This window comes from Mixophyes fleayi, chromosome 7 (assembly GCF_038048845.1).
Source record: "Mixophyes fleayi isolate aMixFle1 chromosome 7, aMixFle1.hap1, whole genome shotgun sequence".
NCBI classification, from domain to species: domain Eukaryota; kingdom Metazoa; phylum Chordata; class Amphibia; order Anura; family Limnodynastidae; genus Mixophyes; species Mixophyes fleayi.
Window position 1 is genome coordinate 30407441 of NC_134408.1, and position 24650 is coordinate 30432090.

General features: G+C 39.6%; 1 protein-coding gene across 6 annotated transcripts in view; it reads right to left on the reverse strand.

Annotated features, from left to right (window-relative positions):
• Positions 1 to 24650, reverse strand: part of ELFN1 (extracellular leucine rich repeat and fibronectin type III domain containing 1) — a 434833-nt gene that overhangs the window by 21205 nt on the left and 388978 nt on the right. The window contains exon 1 of one of the 6 annotated variants that reach the window (XM_075179568.1): positions 1808 to 1871. The exons of the other annotated variants lie outside the window; for them this stretch is intronic. The gene's annotated coding sequence lies outside the window, so the exon portion shown is untranslated. Of the gene's footprint in view, positions 1 to 1807; positions 1872 to 24650 lie in introns of those variants that run through there. 6 annotated transcript variants of the gene reach the window in all.

Sequence of the window (24650 nt, forward strand, 5' to 3'; positions counted from 1 at the left end):
CATGGTAAAGAGGGAATGCTGGGCAACAGAGTATCAGATTAGTCCACCAGGGTACCGTGGAGACTACAGGGGGCACCATTGCCTGACGATCCGGTCCACTACTCTTAGAGCAGGGGCTGGCAAATTTTAGCCTGGGGCAAGACTCTTAGCCTATTAGGAACATTTTAAAGGAAAAAACATGCAGGTTGCCCAGTGACCCAGTCAAGGTAGCCCACTATAGGACCGGCCTGGGGGACAAATGCTCCTGGGCCCAGTCAGCCCCTGTATAGGATGACGGGACACCAGGCCTTGCACTGCTCTTACACCCTTAAGACTAACCATGACAGTGTTGTGATGACACATTAGACCATGTTCACGACGCTGTCAGTGATGGCAGAGGAGCCAACAGGAGACAGGAGGAGCCAACAGGAGACAAGAGGAGCCAACAGGAGACAGGAGGAGCCAACAGGAGACAGGAGGAGCCAACAGGGGACAAGAGGAGCCAACAGGAGACAGGAGGAGCCAACAGGAGACAAGAGGAGCCAACAGGAGACAGGAGGAGCCAACAGGAGACAAGAGGAGCCAGCTAAAGAAGAACCTGAGAGAAGGTATGTGATCTAATTCAGGGATTGGAGAGAACCTGGGGGTGGGGGAAGATGGAGAGAGGTGTAGCGGAGATAACCAAGGCATAGGGGATTACTCAGGCAATGTAATCTACTATAGCATGGGGGTGCTGGCATAATATGGGTGATTGCTGGCATATTATAAAATAAAGTCTGCACCCTACCCCTGACACACCAAAATGAAAGATGCTTTTGAATTTTTTATGATGGAGAGGAGCATTGTATTGTTTTATTGTACAGAGCTCTGTCTTTATAACACTGCACTGAAATATAATAAAAACAAGTTGTGTGTTAATAAGAAAAACACAAAGAGCAAAACGTAGGGACATTTCCAAATTTGTATAGTGTAAATACCAAGTAGTATATGGTTTTATGCTGAACAGTTATCTGCTGAATATCTGTTGTTTTGACAAATGAATTGTCTCCATTATGCTATTAATTGATTTTAAATTACAATATGAAATGCATTTAGATGAGTTCCACATAATCAAGTCTCTTTAATACCATGTCTCATTCATTAAAATATCACCTATCCTCTTACATCTGTAAAAGTTTGAGGGGACATGTTAAATGGATAGGATTAAAAGCTGATTCTTGCCTACAGGGTCCAGAGGAGAAACTATTATATATTTTTTAAACATTCAAATTCTGGATTGATTCCTTGCTTTACTGTAGATTCAGTTACTAAAATGAAAATGTGGCTCATTCAATAGTGTTGTTATTGGTGGGTTGATGGTAGGGGCAGTTTATTTGATGGTGTGGGGCTACTTAATTTAATTGGGGGGGTCATGGTAGTGTCTATTAATTTAATGTGGGGTGTTACTGATTTATGGGTTGGCTGGGAGGTGGGGGACTTTCCATACTTCATGTACCTATTTATTTTGCAAACAGGGCTTCAACATTCCAGGATCCAGATTAGTAGTACTTGAGATCGAGACATGAGCAATCGCAGGTAGTGAGAGCTGCAAGTACAGGTAGGAGAGAGCAGGACAATCTGCCAACTGTCCTGGTTCTGGTGGTGCAGTCCTGATTTTTGGTGACTTGTCCACTCAGTTAGGACTTTGTCCCCACTGCAGGGACAGTTGAGAGGTATGCCCTGCTTCATACTGCTCTCCTCATGGATGTCAAGCTTATCTTAGTGCATGCAGCATTGCCCGTATATATTTGACCCCACACACATTGTGCTAGAAGAAAAGATAAATTACCTATGTGAGGTGACTGGGACATTTATTCTTATTTCTTTCCATACCCTCTAGTGGCTGTCCATGCCTGTCTGGTCACGCACCTTCAGCAGCTAATAAAAACAAAAATACCATTTACTAGGCTACACTAAGAAATAATGAAGGTATATAATATTAATGAAGGTATTTCGATGCTATTTCTGCCCTGCATTCTCATTAATCTAGTGGTGAGATTGTAGTTGATTTCTGAGTGTGTGCGTCCATTATACCTAATGTTAATAATTAATAGTAGATGTGGTTTCTATGACGATGGTGATGATTTGCTCTTATAGAAAAGCATTTGAACATTTATATAAAATACACTCACACTTCTAGGAAGACACAATTGGAGAGATCTATAGATATTCCAAGTGTTACAGTTTCGAAGTGCTATGAATATTTCTTAAGCAAAAAAAAAATATGTTACGCTGGAAAGTGTTTATATTCAGCTTTTATTGTAATAAGAAAAAAACAATCTTTAGTTCATCCTTAAAGCTGAAAGTTATTCTTTGAGTGCCTCTTAAGTACAAGGTACTTAATTGACTTTAACCACACTGCTATGCCTCAGGTTGCTGAAGAAACACTAAGAAGAAGAGAGCAGAAATCTGATCAGCACCACGGACAGCGGCTGGTAACATTGGCAGTTCTGAGCACTTTCTACCAGTCATTTGCTTAAATTTCACAACCTCACAGCGACAGTCAGGTGACTAAGATAGAACATTAGAAACAGGCCAAGGGGTAAATATATCAAGCTGCGGGTTTGAAAAAGTGGAGATGTTGCCTATGGCAACCAATAAGATTCTGGCTGTCGTTTTGTAGAATGTACTAAATAAATGATAACTCGAATCTGATTGGTTGCTATAGGCAACACCTCCACTTTTTCAAACCGACAGCTTGATAACTTTACCCCTAAGTCACTTTGGAGTCAAATATCCAATCACTCTATCTCTTCTTTAATAAACTTTAACTGTGCATTTTATAGTTCATTAGTATTTCCTTAACCAGTGTCCTTAAAAAGCCCATCATCTGACCAACACCTCTGGAACAGCCAGAACAAATGTTTGCACTGTCTATAAGGTCTGCCACTGTGAACAAAGCAGATAAATCTTTTTAAGTTTCTGCAGTCGCTCAGATTTTTGCATTAATTTAAATATACAATATGCCAGTAAGCCCAGCAAAGGTTACAGAGAAAGAGGAAAGCTAATTATGCTCACTGAATGGCCTCGCTGAAATACTCATTGTACAGCCTATTTCTTATGGGTGTATAAAAAAACACATGTAGGCACAATGATGTTGGATAAGGACATTTGTGCATTGGTATACATCTGACGACCTTTGTATATGATTCCATGTTTCATGTCAGCAATATCAGGTTAAGGTGCCCACTCTAATGAGCATATTCTGACCATTTCCCTGACTCTCAATTAAAAAAACCCATAAATCCAGTTGTCTGTTCAGCAATGAAATAAAGGGAAGTTTTACACAATTAAATAAATAATGCAATTATTCTACACCAAAAGAGATTGACTATTAAGCCTGTAATGTGACACAAATTCTCTGTATAAGTTGCAGATTGGTGCATTCATAAACAGAAGCAAGACCAGTGATGTCACAACAAGCTAACTGACATGCTGTACTTGCAATTTTACCTATTTGCCCTACATCATATCGACGTAACAAAATGTCCTGAGGATGTGAACTATGAATTCAGCTCTCTGTAATAGAGAGGACAGAAGTTGCTAAATTCTTCTTTACTTTTAAATAGAGCTACAATGGAATTAGAGGTTAAGATTGAATTTTATCTACAGTGTACATACACTGTGCAGAGCAGAATCACGTGTGATCCTGCTATGCTCCTTGATTTCTGCCAAAGTGCATAGGATTAGGAAGCAAGATTTTGGTGGTTGTAGAGGCGCAGACGTTTTAAACAGGCCGAGGGGAGGAGTCGGGAGCGTTCCCTGCAAAGTACGGAGAGTAGTGCAGAAATGAGATTGCCTTTTGTAGCGCGTGATTATGGAAATAAAATAAAAGAGTGGACAGTACGTGTTTTTAGATACGGTCCTTGATGTTCATAGGGACAAATGCCTATTTTAACTTTGCAGAAGGATTTACCAGATTTACCAGCTCAGAGTTGGCGATCTTCAATCTTTTCCTATATTATTAAGGGGACCCATTCTGCATCTCCATGTTGCCCTTCGGTGGGGAAGTAAATATCTAGGCGCACTCTAATTAAACCCATTACACTTATTGTTGCACTTTTAATCCATAAGGGAGTGACCACTGTGTTTTGATATAACATGTGCAGTGACAATGGGATGATTCCTTTTATGTTTTCCTTGCCTCAAAACGAGCCCCCTAAAAATGGGACCACATTGTACAGTAATGGTACTGTTTCCGCAGCGCAATCCTCTACCTCCTTAATATAGTATCACCCCCTCCCCTTATGTCTGCTATATTTTTTCTTTAAAATTGAGGGATAGTATACTCAGACCCACCAGGAGAGGAGAAGATGACGATTTACAAGGACTATTCAATCAGTCCTCTTTAGTGCTGTCATGTCTCCAGTAACATTGATAATCCCCTTTAATCTGTTGCTTTGCATGGCCCAACCCCAAATAAAAGGGGGATTATAAAGTCTGAGCCTCGGCTACCACCTTAACATTACAAAAACAGTTGGCTGGAAGCAAAGGTTTGCAGTATGAAATAGGATGTTTTTCTACATGGCCGTAAGCACTTGCACTGTGGACATTTTAATTCCCTACCCTGGAAAATGTCGTAACATCTTTGTAATCCCTCTCAGAAACGATTTTCATTAGGGTTGTATTATTTTATATTAGGGAGGTGGCTATTTGCGGGCCCTGCATGCACAACTCTAAAGTGCTTAAAGTTGGATTATTATTGGAAAGGTTACAGGCAGCCATTCCTTACGCTATCTTTCAGTACTAATTCGTCAATAGCAATCAGCCGGAGCACTCAAGCACCCATATGTCCCCTTTATTATGATGTATTTATTATATACATTCATCAATAATACTGCACCTTAGCATTGCAGTTTAATAAAGTGCTGACTGTAACGCTTTTGCTGTGCAAATTGAAAATGCTAACCTGAAATAACACAGAGCCTACACAGTTCTTTATATCTAAGCTCTAGACAATATCTAGAACACTTAGATTAAATTAGTAAGATGACTACATATGGTTATGTGGCTATATCAATTAATTGGTACACAATGTAGTGTTGACACATGACAGGTGGTCACTGCAACAAACATTTTTTTTAATATAAATCAACCCAACTTACTCATCCGGCATAAACCAGAGTTTCCATGTGCTACTCCACAGTTCCCGATATACTTATCTCTGACAGTAACAGTCAGTCTTCCAAGTTTACACATCCCGGAGATCTGGAAATGAATACATCATTCAGTGCAGACGTATCCAAGACACTGATTGGATGGAAGCCAGGCCTCACATTCAGCATCATGGATCAATTTAAATCGATCACTGTATTCATTTGAAGTTCAACGTTCTCCATGGTGTCAAGAATTGATCGTTGCAGGCAAAAGCAGAGGTAAGTTGTTCATGAAACGCAGGTGCCAGTTGGGTGGAGGGGATTGATTTTTTTTTAATTTCTTTTAAAAAGTGGTTTGGGTGGCAAATGGACACTTTCATCCAAATTACAAAAGTCCATGTAGAAGATGTATTGTACGGGCAGGTTTATTTATTTCCATTACTCTTGTAGACGACAGCTGTTAAGCTCAGTTGGGTGCATTATATTCCACACAGCAGATCTAACCCAACTCAGTCTAACTTTTGGTAGCTCTGCACTTTTGTACCTAAATATCAGCCACCATTATTGTCTGGCAGTTTCATGGCTAAACATAAAAAGTTAATTAACCATTATCATCATCATCATCATCATCATCATCATCAACTACCACCACCACCATGCTCAGAGGTACGAGGCATAATTAGAGACAGTCAGTCAGTTTTGATGGTATTCCCGGTAGAGATGAGCGGGCTCGGATTCCGGTAATCCGAGCCCACCCGAACAGTGCGGATCCGAACGGGATCCGAGCACTGTTCGGATATTTCCGGCGGGCAAAAAATGAAAACGAGGCTCTGTCGTCCAAGTCTCGCGAGGGGTGGGAGGGAGGGCCCAGAACAATTCCATCTTGTACCTCTTTTTTTGTCATTATGTGCTCAAGCTACCTCGGTGCAACCTTTTGGGCTAAAAACAATATTGTGAGGTGTTCAGAATAGACTGGAAATTAGTGGAAATGATTGTTATTGAATGTTATTGAGGTTAATAATAGCATAGGAGTGAAAAAAAACCACAAAACTGGTTTTTAGCACTTTTTATGTTTTTTGCGAAACAAATCCGAACCCAAAACCTCAAGCAAATCCGACTCCAAAACACGAGACACCAAAAGTGGCCGGTGCACATCCCTAATTCCCGGTAAGCTTTGCTCAATCTGTATTTACCATCTACAATAACCTGGGCTCAATAAACGACCTAAAATGCATTTATTTTTTATATCAATTAACTGATTTAGCCTGAGTTATTGCATTTATAAGTGGGGAAAGCAGAAGAAGCTATTGTCAAACTATGAGTCAGTGTGGCAGGTTTTCAAGTTGACACTGGCAGATAATAACCGTTCTCGGGACATCTGCACACAAGTTAACATAAAACTCAGCTTACCGTAAATAGTAACCAAAAAAACACAATATGCTAAAACATATAATAATATACAGTGAGTGATATGCATTTCTAAGCATATATATCGTTACTATTGTATTGTGCTCTTAAAATCAATAGCTATCATAGCTGGAATCAGTTGGTGATCCTTATAAAGGTAAATATCTTCATTATAACCAAATATTGTAAAATATGAGATTATGATTTATTTTTAGAAACCAGTCAGACACTTAGAAGCCAGTGAAGGGTATATTCTTAAAAAAATATATCAATGTAACGAAGTTGAAAGGATAACAATTTAGAAGGAATAATCATACAACCAATAGTTGTTTAGCTTGTTAACTCAGGATTGACATTTAAATGGCATTTTCCCAGAAATCTGTTATCCTAAGAGTGACTTATTTGCATATTGACTATAAGGAGTAGCTTAAAGATAATTAAAACTTAAAATTGTGTTTTGGATGGAGTTCAATATATTATGTTAGATTAAAGAATTCTAATCACCTGAGGTCCAATTTCCTCATAGAATCAGGGCGATTGTCCAAGGTCTTCAAAGTTCCGAAGTGCATTCTGCTCTCCTCCTGCCACTTGCCTGATTTGAATACTTAGTGGGGTCCTTATGCTCCTCTATTGAGATTCTGAGTAAGTGGAATTGTTATTTATAGCATATCATATTGAACTTTGGGTGGAGGCTCTCATTCATGTGCTGAGATTATCCTGTAATGCAACAATGATCCTCAAATGCCTGTCTGTATGTAAGAATTCCATCACCCATAGAAAACCCGGTGAGCAAAGCTAGGTAATTGGCATTTCCCAGGAATCTGTTCTTCTAATGAATGGGAGAACAGATCCTTGGCAATAGGTCCACTTATATACACAGTGACATTATCTTGATCCTATACGCAGTAATGGCAAACACAATAGATGGTATTGACACTTTCTCTGTCTATGAAAATGCCTGAATAATAACAGACACTTGGCGCTCGGCTAAATACAGTTATTTTATTTTTCCAGAGGCATTTAATTACATTTCATGAAACACATGCCAGAGAGGTTTATTGTAAATGTCGGTAAATGCTGTTTATAAGTTGGTGAATATATTGTACAGTGTACGTTCCCCATGGCAGAAGTCTTAGGGGGAGATGACTGGCTACCATGATATTATTCTGCTAACCCCCATCGCTAAATTATTAATAATTAAAAAGTTTTTCTGATGCGGGCTCTATCTCAGTATGTCATGAAAAAAAAATATTGTTTTCAATTAAAATTACAAACAAGTCTCCTTTTCCCCCACAATCCAACCACACTTCCTTCTCATCAAATTCTAGCAGAGAAACTGTACCTTTTAAAATTAAGTACTTTGCATTTTTATTAATCCATCTTTCCTATGTTCCATTTTTTGTCAGGTGGCGGAGGGGAGACGGATGCCCACGTAGAGAGAGCATTGATCTCTACGGAGGAACACATGGCGACTCGCCAAAGTGGATGTCAAAGCAGTGACAGGGGGGAAGTACAGCGTGCTCTATTTTCCACTGTCTGTCTTCCCACCTACGCTTTGGTAAGTTGGTTGTATGCACTGCACCGCTCTCTCTCCATTGAGATCAATGATGTCAAAATACAGAACAGAAGACAGATAGATTCCCCGGACGCCATAGTGCAGAAGCCAAAAAAAAACGTTCATCTCTATCTTAAGCCTCTTTTGGTTTTATTTAGTAAAACAAAAGAAAGTGTTTTGTACGCAGATATCGAATGAACAATCAAGCTCAGAAAAAGTAATTTCACTTTATCAAAATAAGAACCGAAAACAGTACAATTTTTACTTCCTCTTTATAGAAGTTCAAGCCAAATGAAGTGTCGTCCTTATTTACAGTACAGTACATAAAGATTTTTTTTCTTTATCAAAAGACACTATTGACACAATGCAGATCGGATAGTTAGTCTTCTCTGGTCTGTTTCAGCTCTATTCGGGCTACATTTACAGAAAGGAAATTTCAGCCACAAAGCCCTTTGGTGGGAATGGTGAGGGCAGGGCTGAATAAGATTGGTCATTGAAAGAGTTGCCAACTGTGAAACAACCTTTAGCCATTGTCCCAATTTCGCTTGGATCCCAGGGCCCTGTGACCTTACAGATCCTCAGTGTTTGCAGGTATGGAATGTGTGACCAGTACAAAAGTATATAGGGTGGGCAGCACAAAAAATAAAATGAAAAACTTTGCACATTAGCAAAACCATGTTGCATTGGAGGGGGAGGTATATTTAAAATGTGGGGTCAGATTTAATGTTGGGATAGGGCATGTCCTAGATCCGGTGGTAATTGAGTTATCGGTGCTGTAAACACTCCTAAATAATTATTCCGATAATGAACAGAGCGACATAAAAAAAGAACTACTTACCAGTAAAGAGACACAGAGGACATCCGATGACAGGATATCGCGACACTTCCAAATGACGTCAGTTCCGTGCGCAACTTAGAAATTTTGGCTTCTAAAGCGACAACGCACGGACCCAGGTAAGAATTACCTTTATGTTAGGGGTTAGGGTTAGTGTTATGGTTAGGAATAAAATTAATATTACCATAGTCCGAGTGTTGCCACTTTAAAAAAACAAAAAAGCAAAGTCGCGCATGCAACTGATGCGATGTCCTCTCATCGGATTTCCTCTGTGCCTTTTTATTGGCAAGCAGTTATTTTTTCTATGTCGCTCTGTTCATTATCGGAATAATTATGTAGGAGTAAACAGTGTCGGTGTTTACAGCACCGATACCTCGTCCTACACCCCCTAGATCGACTAAATTTCAGTGTAAAAATAAAGTTATCAAGTATTTGTGTGCTACATGACTAAAAAGCCAGCATTGTCTTTATGTGCAAAATAATAAACTAATTTGTACCCCTTGTATTGTAACATGGTTTTGTCCAGGATCAAATTTACTGTTTTGTTTGCCTTACTTTACTTAATGACTCAGGCCCTAAATGTTTATGTCCAATACTCAAAATGATAATGATGGATGTGCTCTATCTAAACATACAAACTTTTTTTGACTGTTAGCTTTTAGAAACCACTTATTAGTGGCAGACTGACAGACTCTATATTGTTTGAGTTCCCAGTTTGGGAAAATAGCCGTGGGACCGCATTTGATCATCATCATCACCATTTATTTATATAGCACCACTAATACACACACAGACAGACAGACTAGGGTCAATTTTGTTAGCAGCCAATTAACCTACTAGTATGTTTTTGGAGTGTGGGAGGAAACCAGAGCATCTGGAGGAAACCTACTCAAACACGGGGAGAACATACAAACTCCACACAGAAAAGGCCATGGTCGGGAATTGAACTCATGACCCCAGCGCTGTGAGGCAGAAGTGCTAACCACTTAGCCACTGTGCTGCCCAAAATTTGAGACAGTTAAATCTTTCAGGTTAGGTGTCGTTTATATACGCTACATAGTGGTGCTGCTTATTACTACATAGCATCTTGTGTTAATTATATTGTTCTTGAAATGTATATATGTAATAATAAAAATAAAAGGAACAACAATAAACAAACAAACAAGAAACTGTACTTTTTAGGGACCTCCATTATGATTTCCACCGAGGTGTCTTGTAATGCGAATAAAGACGTGAGCAATCTGCTAAATGATCTAGCAATCTCGGTCTATCATCTATATGTCACCTGATATGTTAAGGAGCAAGACATCCATGATATGATTTGGGTAGTTATATCGCCTCTGCGGCCTGCCTTATAAACACACAGCTTCCCTTCTAATAAAGTATACAGCAGAGGAGCGGGAATGGATTACAGTGAGTAAAACACAGAAAGACGGGATGAATTCATTATAATTAAAAAGCTCAGACTCTAAGGAAATGAAGGGAGCCTGCCACAGGCCTTTAATAAATCAGGCCGCATAGATTTAATCAAAAATGTAAGAATACTTTTGCATGCAGGATGAGAAAATTAAATAGTCCCTGATATTTAAATGGATTGTAATTTATGGATATTTCAAAATGATTGGATGCAAAAAGCTTGTAATACCATCCCAGGAATGCTGCTTCTCAAATGACAGCATTGATTGTGAGAAGGGACATTGCTGTACTTGGCTAAATGTTAGCAAACAATCACTGTCCTGCAGGCAGGCTCAGGAGAATGAATGGGCAACAAGTGAATGCATCTAGGGGCGTTATAGTTAAACATTAGCAGTCATTTAATCAGAGTGTAAGCAACACGTTCCTCCCTTTGCATCCTAGTGCATATGTACAGTTTTTATACATCTTCCAACAACTGTATATTCCATCTGATATTTGCATAGGGACAAACGTGTATAAAGCACTGCTTACCTACGGATGAACCTCTCATTAAAGCCACTGATGTAAACTAACCCTACTTATAAATGATGTACAGTATATTTTAATTTTAAAGGGGACCTGTTGTGTTTGAACTTATTTCAAAATTAGATTCTGTTTTTTGTTTTTTAAAAAGTATATCTTCTGTGTTTTCTTTTTTTAGTTTGGCCTCTTATTTGCATACTCCTCTGGTTCCCCCTCCATCCTGGCACTGCCTATTTCACATAAAAATTCCAGCAGAGTCATAATCTCTGACACTGCTGGGCAAGGGAACGCCTGCCATGCAGGGAGGTGAGTACCTCATCTCAGGCAGCAGAATGAGGGAGACGGCAGCGAGTGAGATGGATCAACACCAACAAAGTATTTAATGTGTACGTTACGTGTTGGCCGGGTCACTTGCATGCACCCTGATCTATAACCATGTGGTGCCGAAGCTACTATCTTTTCCTGCTCCTTGCACACCCCCATTGTTACTTGTCTATGCACTGATATTGTTTTGTGGTGTCTATCGATGACAGAAGGTACAGGTGAAAGAGTAGCGCTCTGCCAGTATAGAAAAAATGTTGTTTGTTTTATTGAAGCCTGATTTACGGTGCTCCAAATCACCTATGCTGGGGGCTGGGCTTTTGGACCCTTCCCTAAAGGAAAAGAGAACTTCCCCATCCCCTGGAGCCAAAATGTCCCTTAGGGAGGCAAGACTCTTCAGATCCCCTTTTGCCAAGGCTAGGGGGGGCCCCGTTACATCCCCCAACGCCGAAACCATAAAGCCCCTTAGGTGGCAAGGGTCTTCGGGACCACCTCTGCAGCGAGGCTCGGGCAGTCCCCTTTGCCCTGAGGTTGCCCAAAGCCCCCCCCCCCTGGGGGACTGGTTCTTCAGCTCCCCGACAACAAGTTGAGAGGGTAACCCATAAGAGACAAAAAAGCAGCAACATTGGTAAACTCTGACAGCATTAGGGTGAGAAACGATCCTGCTGCTGAGGTTTGCCAACTTCTGCTGAGCCTGCGAGAGAAAAGCAGCCTATTGGAGCCTAATGTATCTATGGCCCTGTACACATGTACTCTACGCTCAGTATACAGTAAGCTTGGTCTGGGCATGTATAAGATAACCGTCACTAGACATGGCTCAGGAGGGACAAGGAACTTCAACGATGTTACTAGCGTAGAGCCAAACTTTATTTTAATGCTCAGGTAATGCTTAACATATCCACACAAGACAAGTCATCTTTAAATCAAATTATACTATAGACATATCAAGATTTACTGTCATACCAAGGTTCTGCCTATATGGAGATGACAGAAAGCGATCTTCGCACAGGATTAACAACGCTGAGAGACCAGATGACTGGAGAGACAATTTTACTGGTTCTGGAATTTTACAAAGAGCCGCATCAGTTAAGACCATAAAACAGAAGCCTGTAAGTGATGAGGTTGAATTTTACATTTAAAGGTTGCCAGTGTCTCGCGGCCACAGGATAAGCTCTTGTGCAATATTAAAAATGAATTACCAATACATTGGTGTCAGACAGAAAACTCATCCAAACAGATTTATGGTGATGCCCGCTTTATGAGTTAGGTATTGGATAGTACAAAGGTGTCTATTATAGACATCATTTCTCTCTTCTCAGTTGAGGCATCAAAACTGTACTATGTTTGAATTTGCAAAAAACTTAGTAGGTGTACTCCTGAGATGGTGCAAGTTATATGCTCCATGCGGTTTATAGTGCTGTATGTACATACCTTATGTCAGACCATGTCATGTTCTGTATTCTGTTGGTTTCCTAGTTATTAAAGCACTAATAAATATAATCTGCAATTTGTTCTGACAAGAAATGCCCTCCACAAATATTTAAGTAAAATCTGCCATACATTGACAGAGCTTGTGTGTACAGGTATGGAATTTATCATTTGGAAATCTTGGGATTTAGGGATAAAGAGGTTTTCCATAAAATATACTGGTTCTCTCCTCAGTACAGGGTTTCTACACAATATACTGCTACACAATATACTGAGGGGGTTTCCCAAACCCAGTCCTCAGGGCTCCCCAACAGTGCAGGTTTTCTGGATCACATGTGACATAATTAGGACCACCTGTGGATCTGTTACAATGTGTCAGTCAGTAATGAATACACCTGTGCTCCAGCAAGGAGATATGGAAAACCTGCACTGTTGGGGAGCCCTGAGGACTGTGTTTGGGAAACCCTGCCTCAGTATATTGTGTAGCAGTGCTCCTCACAGTAACTATAGAAGGAGACTCTCCCAGATCATGTTAGTGAGTAGAACATGATCACAGAGCAAAATAATTATTTACTTTTTTACTCTTTCTATTTTTTTGGACCTTTATAGATACTAATTTTCTGAATAAATGATTCCATACCTGTATTTCAATTGTTTTCAGTCAAAAGGCCTGGGTCTGTCCAATCAGCTTCTCCCAGGTAGCAAGAGGCCTGGGTCTGTCCAGTCAGCTTCTCCCATGTAACAAAAGGCCTGGGTCTGTCCAATCAGCTTCTCCCAGGTAACAAAATACCTTTATACCCTTTGTTTTCATGTCTGCATTTGTTATGTCTACCTTGTATGTCTTTGTTTTATGTATGTACTGTTTTCCCTGCTGTACGGCGCCTTACAGATCTATGATAATAATAATAATAATAATAATAATACTGTGCATTCCATTATGAAAAAGTTTACCTTTTTTATTAAATGTATTTTTGTTATGAAATTGACAAATAACATGGATCAATATGAAGCATCGGTGCCAGGCAGTAGGTTTGTGTGGCAGCATATGAGGGTTTACAACATGACTGATTTTGTTGTTGCAATCTTGTAAATGAGTTATTTTGATCATGTATATCAAATACTGATTTTAAATTGTTGATATTTGTCTTTTATCATGTACATTTAGAGCTTATTCCCACGAGTAGAATAGTCACTCACGTTGCGCTCCAAATGGAACATGATATGATTATTCCACTGGGTAAAAATAGCCTCTCATAAAAATATAATCTCATAAATTGAATTTAAAAAATGTTTTTCATTTTTTTTCACATGGAATACATTTATCAGGATGCTATTAATGCTTACTATACATAAAATGCATGTTTATAGTTGTTCTTGATTGCAAACACATGTTCTAGCATACATACGTGACAGTCATCACTATCAGTGGGCACCACTTACACCTGACACGTAGCTGGTGCAAGTGGTACAACTAAAAATCACCTGAGAGATGTCCAGAGCTTGAATAGGACGGATGTGCATGCGTTCAACTTTGGTACACTCTTACTGTACAATGACTATGTGTGTCCGCTTCTTCCCTCCTCCGTTCCACCCGTGAAATCGTTGCTTGTCGTACGTGTACTTTGCATTCAAAGATGAATTAGACGCACTTGCGCTCACTGGTGTATAGTCTGTTTCTGAGCGTGCGCAGAGCAATTTTGCGCAAAATATTGGCATTTAAAATCCTTAAAAAAATTGGAACCACAATGCCTGAATGTCTACCTTGCACAGTAGTAATTTCGCCAAAATGATGCAGACAACCTGTTCTCATGATCACTTCCGCCACTATAGTAGATTTATACCCCATTCATACTGCACCAAAAACCTGGGTTTTTGCAGGGGCACGCTGAAAAACCCGGGTCTTGGTGCAGTATGAATAGTCCAACCCCAAAATCCCAGGTCTAAAATCCTGGGACTTAGACCCGGGATTTTGCGAGGGGTAATTCCCGGGTCTCACCATTTATACAAAAAAAAAAAATGTCAATGTAAAAACAAATGATTTTAATTAATAAAAAAATACATAACAAATGTTTACTTTACTTATTTTCAGCCAGCGGTGTCTCCGGTGCGTTGCCGGCTGTCAGGGGGACCTCTGGGTACTAAAATGACGTAATTTCTAATGGACTAGAAATTACGTCATTTTAGTACCCAGAGGTCCCCCTGACAGCCGGCAACGCACCGGAGACACCGCTGACTGAAAATAAGTAAAGTAAACATTTGTTATGTATTTTTTATTAATTAAAATCATTTTTTTACACTTTTTTTTTTTGTAAAACCCGGGTCGGGCAGGTGCAGTATGAACCTGCCCGACCCGGGAATCTTCTTATCTATACTGCCCTGTGCCCCGGCAATATCCCGGGTTAACAACCCGGGATATTGCCGGGGCGGCAGTATGAAAGTGGTATTACCCAGCGCTATACTGACATCTATACTGAAACGTAGCGCAAGTATTCTGCTTGTGTTGATGAGCCCTTATGGTAGGCAAATGCAGTTCCGTAACTAGACATTTTAGTGCCCTGGGCGAGACAGGGCACCGGCGCCCCCCATCTAAGTGGGAGTGGCATTTGACAAGTGGGTGTGGCCAACCTAATGTGTGGGTGTGGCTAGCACTTTACTGAAAAAATTGTTATATATATATATATATATATATATATATATATATATATATATATATATATATATATTTGCACTTAATTACATAAACTGTAGTGGGCATGAATTTAAGAGGGGGGGTTGAAATCCTTTTAATATTATGAATTTACTTCATATAATGATAGAGAGAGCGAGACGCCAATACATGGCACATACTAAAAACATTCATTCATATACAGTTCTCCCAACATTTTCTGAGAACAGTGAAACAACGTAACACAACTACAACCATCCAAAATCCTATTAACCGCTCAGTCAAAATAGCCAGAGCAAAGCATCTGTTCATAAATGTTGCTGAATTCTTTTTAAATTGTTATACGAGAGAGAGATAGAGAGAGAGAGAGAGCGAGAGAGAGTTTTTAACATTAACTTACAAAAGTCAGATGCTTCTGCCCACAGGTTCCGCAGAGAGAGAGAGTTTTTAACATTAACTTACAAAAGTCTGATGCTTCTGCCCATAGGTTCCGCAGTGGAACGCATGTGCGTTCCACTGACAGGAAGTTCAGCATTTGGAACGCAAACTTGCATTCCGCTGCGGAACCTATGGTCAGAAGCATCAGACTTTTGTAAGTTACTATATCTGTCTCTCTCTCTTCAGCCCTTAAGCGGAACTTAAGGGCTGAAGGTATGGAGGCAGGTAGCCGGCGGCGGCTGCGCCCCCTTGGCATTGCGCCCTGGGTGACGGCACCGCCCGCACCACCCTCGTTGCGGCCCTGGGCAAATGTTTTTGTAAGGAGTGAGAAGGGTGTGTTATCGGTAGCTGCCCCAAGCAGAGTGAGTAGGTCCATCACTAAGAACAATGTATTTTTTGTATTTCACATTTCACGTAATGCTATATACTTTACATAAAGAGAGACTGTACATTTAAATAGAAAATGAATTACATTTAATAAGCTACAGCCCATCATTCACCCACTTTACGGCCTATTTAATGGTTTACAAGCAACAAGCTACTTTAGCTGATCTATGCAGGAAAACGGTTGCTTACAACTGCAGTTTCGATTTGAGTGATATTCATTATATTACCACTCAGACTTAATTTGGGAAACTGTAATTTTATACATTTAAAGGAATTGTAGAAAGAACTATGAATCTGTTTAAATCAAAATGATATATAATTATGTATCATTTATACTTAAATGTAGCATTAAAGAGGGCATAATTGATATTGATTTTGATATTTTGTTTGGATAAAGTTTCATCCAAGTGTCTTGTTACTGTTATACTGTTGAAATAAATGCAGAGACACTGTTTAGCTACATTTCATATCACTTTGTAACTCTCTTATAGAGACACTGTGGAGCTAGTCACAATAAGGCTGTTGGCGTTGCGTTAAAGGCCAGTGATGTTGCATGTTCACATTTGACACGTGCTGGATAATGAGCGCTTGAACCTATGGTCAGTGGGGTGAACGCAGTTTTGCGGGTTCTCAGATACACCTGAAAACGTGCATGGCGGAGAGAGTAAAATCGTCACATTAATGTCCACATTAATGGCCCTTACCTTCATTAATTTAACCTTTTCATTTTGTCACCTAAAATATGGCTGGGTTTAGCTTAATTTATGTCCTAAATTAGTCAGAGAGTGAGGGGACATCAGGACTGTCGTTATTACATGGGTCACCTTTGTGTGCTTCTGTCTTTTTATTACATTGGTCGAAGTTACTAGAAATATATTTTTCGGCAGATGTGGAACTGGAAGGTGCACAATGCATCCTGTTAAAAGCATAAGGATAAGACCTTAAATTCAAGTTTGTTTGGTGGGAAAAAAAAACAAAACTGTGCCCCCTCTTGCAAACAGGGGAGGGTTGGCAGACTTTAGCCCAGGGGTGCAAAACTTAACTCAGCAGCCTATTTGGAACATTAGATGCAGGTGGCCCAGTGACCCAGCCCAAAGTAGCCCACTACGGGACCGGCCCAGGGGGGCCGATGAACGCCCCAGTAAACGTACCCACTCCATCCATTTACAGAATTTCAATAATTCTTGCACAATATATTTGTTTTTGTTTGTCAGTGCAAAGTTAGGCACTCTCATGTACCTAATCCATTCTTGGCAAGTAGCGGCCCTATCCGTACAACGCCTTTCATCATTTTGGCCTGCAGTTGCACGCACTTCTCTGTAAAACTGGATGTAATTGCACTAAAAGAAGGTGTATGATCTCACAAAACAACATTTCTACTTCATTGGTTCATAAATAGTCTAAAGTGATTCAAAAGTATTAAAATAAAGGCAAAAAAACAATATCTACCCTACTTTATAAAAAAGCACAACATATAAAAAAAAATTTCATAATGGGTATCCTTTTAATGTAATTAAGTCTGAAATGTACTAATGAGTCCCCCTGTGATACTTTAATCAAGCATTAAATAAAAATGACTTGTCCCTATAGGCACTCCAAAACAATATACTAAATGAGAGTTATTCTTATCAATTTGGACTAGTCATACATTATTTTTAACCTTAATGAAATAAAAATATAAGCAGCCAGATTGAGGGTTTCTGCCCGGTCTCTGCCCTGTTTTCTGTAGGGCCCCATAGAAATTGTATCGGATCTGGTTTGCTTGACTGCAGTTATACAAAAGTATGTCATATCTAAAAATAAAGAAGTATAATTATGTATTTTAGATCATTTAACTTGCCCTAAAGCCATTGTTTCACTTTCCTTGCTTCACTGAATCGTATCTATCTGTGAAACAACTATCAAATGTGTCAGTTATTTAATTACTAATAGATTTCAGATCAAGAATGCTTAATAATTGTCAGGCTTGTGATGTGTGTCCATATGTATGGCCTAAAGGATTTTCCCTCCATACTTTCAATGACTAATGTGATGTTTTCCTTTTCTTTCACTTTAATTCTTCATATTCATTTTCTATGGTTAAAATAAAGATTGCAGGTGCTAATTAAACAAAAATAACTGATAGACAGACAAGAGGAATCAACAAAGTAGCTGATTTAGCAATTTTGCAAATAGCAGCTGGATTTGCTCCTAACTCTAAACCAGCTCCAAAGTGCATATGTTGGCGTCCATTTTGTCGTGGCACACACTGGGAGACACCTTTTTTAAACCACTATATATTTTCACTGAATGAGTTACTGTGAATTCTATGCTCTTGCGTTCAGGGGTGAGGCGAGGGTAAGTGGAGGACACAAATAAGTAGAGTATGCAGCTTCCAGAAAAAAATAGTTTCTCAATGCTATCATTGAAGACCTCAAGTGCACATTTCCATTCCCGTACCAGTTTACATGCTTTTACTAGTGTTAACAAATGCTAATAAAAACATTTTTTTTTACGCTGGTGTATAAGGTGGTAAATAAAAAATAACTGGGTAAAAACAGATTGACTGTTATGACAGGGAGCAGGTAATAGTTTAATGTTTGCTAGCTTTACTTACATGCCAGGGAATCGGGACATCTTACCAGATCCTGAGTATAAGTGAGCAGACGTATTAAGTTATGTCCCCCACTCAGACCGTGGTATCGTTATGATCAGGTTCCCCTGTTGGGACTCCATGAGTACAGCCCTGGAGAGCCCTGAAATTTCTGTCCCACTAACATCACATTTGCCCATGCCAGTGCAGTAATTCATTCACACTGGGACATTCAAATGTGGCGACTTTTGAAGGATGATATATATAAAGATGGGTTTGTTTCCCTGATATCTATCAAACTCTATACTGAAAAATATTCTTACCTCTGGGCTTTTTTGGGAAGGCCTCAACATTACAAACATCTAAAGTTCAAGTTTTCTCAAGGTGGAAATCTTCTTTGTGATAGAGTGACTCTATGGTAAGTAGTTGGGCAACATCCTCCTTTTATTTGCATATCTGAAATTTAGCCACACACATACAGATCTTTTCGGCAATTTGGTTGACATCGTGCTTGGTCAACCAAGTGAAAATCTCCTCAGATTTGATTGGATGTAATGGAACATGTGATTGCCTAGTGGTCCCAATAAAGAAACAGGAAATATCTTCTGTACTTCTACATCTAGATGTTCAATCCAGGGCGAATAACCAAATCTGTGCTGGTTGGCCATGCATTGTCCACAGACCACACAAATTGTCCACAACACCAAACACCCGGATTTGTGTGTGGGAAGCAGTGCACGTTTTTATAGTAATTTGGTTCTCGTTTCCTCTTCTCTTTAAGTTAGGTTGGCCAACTTTTGCGTCTTACATACCATACTTGTCAACTCTCCCGGAATGTCCGGGAGACTCCCACATTTTGGGAGAATCTCACGGACTCCGGGGAGAGTATGGCAATCTCCCGAATTCTCCCACTTTCTAGTGAAGTGGACAGAATTCGGTCCAAAATGCTGCGATTCTCCTTGAATCGCGGCATTTGGCCCCACCCCCAGTGTAAAATAACGTGTTTGCGTCATTATGTTACAGGGGGTGGGTCCAAAATGACGCGATTTTGGCGCCCCACCCACCTCCCCCGGCAGGCTCCCGGAAGACAGCTCCATGAAGTCGGTAAGCATGTTACATACTGAGAACTTCTGGGATTAGTTGTCTTACTATATGTATGTTGTGTTACTGGCAACAGTTCTCTAAACTTCCCTTGTGTTTATATTATATTCAGTTTTTTGTATATGGAATGAGGAACTGTATTTTTGCTTTGTGCCTTACATCTCTTTCAATATGTGATAATATATTGAAAACAATAAGAGTATCTCTATCATTAATCCATCTAATTTGATGCTATTGCAAATAAAAAACAGTAATTTCTGCTTTCAGTTCCCTGTATTTAATTTAGCTATATTCGTATATCCAGGCATCTGCCTTCTTATATGGAGGACAGCTATGTCTTATCTTCTATTATTTATTTTATTATCATAGCGCTAACATGTTCCATAGTGCTGTACAGTTGAAAACAAATAATAGAAAATATGGGCAAGAAAATACAGTTCAATACATAGGGGAGGGTTAACCCCAATAATGGCTAGTTTAAAGTCTACCCGTTGCCTATAAATTGTGGAAAAGGACATTTTGTGAGTTAAACTAAGAGTTCAAAGGTCGTACCAATGATATCTTAAGGCAGTGTTGGCTAACCTGTGACACCTGTGTTGTGAAACTACAAGACCCAGCATACCCTTCCAGCAATAAGCTGCTATGTATTGGCAAAGCATGCTGGGACTTGTAGTTTCACAACACCTGGAGTGTCACAGGTTAGCCAACACTGCCATAAGGCCCAAACTGGCCACCAACACAGTGTGTAGGCAAGAGGCATCGTTTAAAAACACCTTTGTGAATGGGCCTTAAATGTTAATTAATACATACATATATATATATATATATATATATATATATATATATATATATATATATATATAGTGCTTCATGTATAGTGAAATATATTGCTGGAATGACTCGCAGTAAAATGCATATCATTAATGAAAATGGGCAGTAAAGTCCATTAATAACAATAGAAGTCAGAAGAAAGAAATTTTATTTTCAGATCTATAGAATTCCTTTCTCCCTGGAAGCTTCTAATAGAATTACTGACTCGCCTTCTGAAAAGGTAAACCACTGCGTTCCTCTTCTCCTCAAAAAGAAAAAAAGGCTGAGTCATCCTGTCGCTTCAATTTGTGTTAGGTTGTTTTATTGGTCTTTTGTATTCTGTATTGCATAAAGTCTTTTTGCCTTCACCGGGACATGTTGTGCTGCACTGACTGAGACAGTTGCAAACTGCAGGGTACTACTGTATACAGTTCAGAGCGCAAGATGGCCGCCGTGGCGTCAGGGACCTGCTCCCGTGGGAACCACTTGTCAGAAGGAATTCTCAGGGACATAATGTGAAACATGAATGGTTTCAGGGAAAACTGCCTGTCTACTGATAGGAAAACAGTTCTTTTCATTAGTTTTCTTTTGCATTTTTGTATAGCAGCTATGTAACTCATTCACTACCACACGCAAAAGGCTCGATCAAGCACGAGAACTAATTCAGGAAAAAAGAAACTATACAATACAGAAATAATTCACTGCTAATTTACTACAAACCTATTTATCACTAATTGACCACACTATGTACAAATATAAATATGTGTGAAGTATTTATGAATGGTGTTGACGAGCATATTTAAAGTTATATATATATATATATATATATATATATATATGCTTTTTTAAAAAAATATCCAGAATGGTAAGTGCCCAAATCCTGCTTTTAAAAGCAGGCGTCTTTGAAAATTGTATTTACAATACATTGCATTGACAGATGCATAAAGCCTAACGTGGGAATGTTTAACTGTCATAACAAAAGTGACTGTTTTACAGCGCGCATATTTACTGAACATCTATAATTATGCATGTGTAAAGGAATCTCAGGAAGAAGTGATTACAACTGAAGCACAGGCATCATAATAGGTTTATTGGGGACTAAATTATCCAACAAGAGTGCTCACTTCTTTTGCTTGCTGTATGCTAAATATTCTGTTATGATGTGTTTTTATTACAATGTTATTTGTCACTTACATGGGAATGATTTCTCAATAGGATTACCAAAAAAACCAAACCATGAACATTTGAACAGCAACAAATCAATGTAATACAATTACTGAAACAAGTACATGGTAGAATGTCAGATTATCCTTCAAAAGCTTATCCCAAAGATTTTTTTAAGTAACATTTTTAAATGTATTAATTATAACTAATTATTCATATTATTTTTCCTAATTTCTAATGTTTTTTTGGGTGTGTATTACAATATATTTATAGAGACCTGAAATGCCCTTACACAACACATACGTATAGTTGCCTACTCTCCTGGGATGTCCGGGAGACTCGCGAATTTGTGGGAGTGCTCCCAGGAAAGCAGGGCAACCTCCTGAATCCTGCCCACTTTGTTGGTGAAGTGGGTGGGGACTGAGCTAATCGTGTCATCCTAGCCCCGCCCCCTGCTCTATTAGGCCAAAATTGGTATTGTACAGTAAGCGGGGGGGGGGGGGGGGGGGGGGCCTAATGGCGCGATTAGCGTGGCCAACTCTCCAGGAGGGGTGATCTCCAAAGATGCCAAGTATGATTTTATATTGAGAGCAGACGTAAATTATTTTTGTATAATTGGTGTATTGTGATGTCTAAAGATGCTTTTTTACATCCTGTGAGACCCACCCCCTGCTATCATACAAGTCATGTCCTACAGTCGGAGTCACACTTATCCACAGTTATTTATCCGTATGTTATATGTGCAGCCCAAGTATCACAGTTTATTTGTTTACGCTCATCCGATAGTCCAGTTAGGACACAGGCACCATTAGGGCATACTTGCCAACTTTTACTGCTTGGCCCCGGTAGATCCAGGGGGGGTGGGCGTGTGGGGCGTGGCTAGACAAATAGTGTCATTTTGGCCCCACCCCCTAAGCAAATGTCACCATTTGGACAATTACAACAGTGAGCGGGGCCACGATGACGCTATAGTCGCGTCACTAAGATCCGCCCCCACCCACTTCATTATTGGCTTGATCCGTAAGGTTGCCCTGCTCTCCTGGTACTCCAGGAGGACTCCCAGAGTTTGGGAGTCTGTCGAACATTACGGGAGAGTAGGCAACTATGCTTTAGGGCTCATCCTGACAAGTGTTTTTCCGAAACATGAGAAAACCAGTGAGGAAATTGCACAATATAAAGATCATTACTGTCTGTGAGGATAGCATAAACAGTACAGCATACAGAGATCAATAGATCGCTATACTGCTCTATTTCATGGCTGGTTTCCCCTGTTGTGGTCAGTTTGAAACAACAAGAAAACACTCTCATGTGGACGAGTAATTAACCAGTTTTTATTTCAGCCAGGGGTAATTAAGGGGTTAGGTTAATCCTAAAGCTGATCGTTGTTTTTACAGTAACTGGGCTGGGATGAGATGGAGACTTAAAGCAGCTGGTTCTTCAGGCTGAAGACTGCAGCACTAAGAGGCTCATGTTGCTTTAGGAGGAAATCTAGATGGTGGAATTTTGCATTTGGGTAAAACCATGTTGCATTGTGGGGGGCAAGGAGGACATATTTAAACTGCGCAGACAGTGTTAGAGTTGGGGGCGTGTATCCTAACATAAATCTCAAATAAAGCCGCCCGGTATTTGTTTGCCACATGCAACAGCAGACAGTGTTTTCCCAACATATGAAAGAAAAATTGCATTGGCACCCCTTATATTCCAACATGGTTTGTCCAAGTATAAATTTGTACCCTTTAGCTGCGGTTGCTCATAATTTTAAATGAGGTCCTATATGAGCAAGGGAATGGATCACATAACCTCAGACTACAAACCTAATAACGTCAGACCAGCCACCTGCCATTAGGTTAAATTCTCTAAAGTCATTACCATGTGAATGCCAATGTATTGTGAGAGGATGATCACATTTAAAAGCATTTGGCAGGAGGACTGTGGAAGAGGTAAGGGGATTGTGTGACAGAGATGAAGGGCCTTCTAGTGAAGGGTATGCTTTGCCAGATGTTTTAACCTCTTCAAGATCAGACAGAGTTTCATGGATCCTTCCTTTGCTCCTGGAACAGGACTGGAACGGACATATACAGTAAGGGGTAAGCGAGGTGGAGCGCACGCACATTCCTCCGATTAAAGCTCTGGGAATCTCTTTGGTACGTGTTTTTAGCCGCATTTCTTGCACCAGCTATAGGACAGGTGTAGGTGCCGACTGATAGTGATGACTGACACGTATGGATGCCAGAACATGGGCTAGATTTACCTAACTGCGGGTTTGAAAAAGTTGCCTATAGCAACCAATCAGATTCTAGCTGTCATTTATTTAGTGCACTCTACAAAATGACAGCTAGAATCTGATTGGTTGCTTTAGGCAACATCTCCACTTTTTCAAACCCGCAGTTTAGTAAATATACCCCCATGTGTTTAAGAGAAACTATAAAAATGCATTTCATGTACAGTATGCATGAAGAACATCCTGATTTATGTATTTCATGTAAAAAAATATAACATTTTTTAAACATATTTTTATTAATCATTATAAAATAAACATACTAGTAGGTTAATTGGCTGCTATCAAATTGACCCCAGTCTCTCTCTCTCTGTCTGTGTGTTACACTGTAAGATCCAACAGGGCAGGTACTGATGTGAGTGAGTTCTCTGTACAGCGCTGCGGAATTAGTGGCGCTATATAAATAAATGGTGATATGATGAAGACGTCATGCAAAGAGTCTGCATGGTAGGCTATATACATGTATATGGTCAAACAGGTGCATTTGTGAAGAAATTCTGCTCTTTTTTTACAGGGCACCAATGACAATTATAGTATGGTTATTTAATACCTCACTCAGAAATTTAACAGGCTCGTACACCCAAAATGACTATGTCAAAGTGACAATTCAGTTTATTGTATTTGTATTCACAGGTGA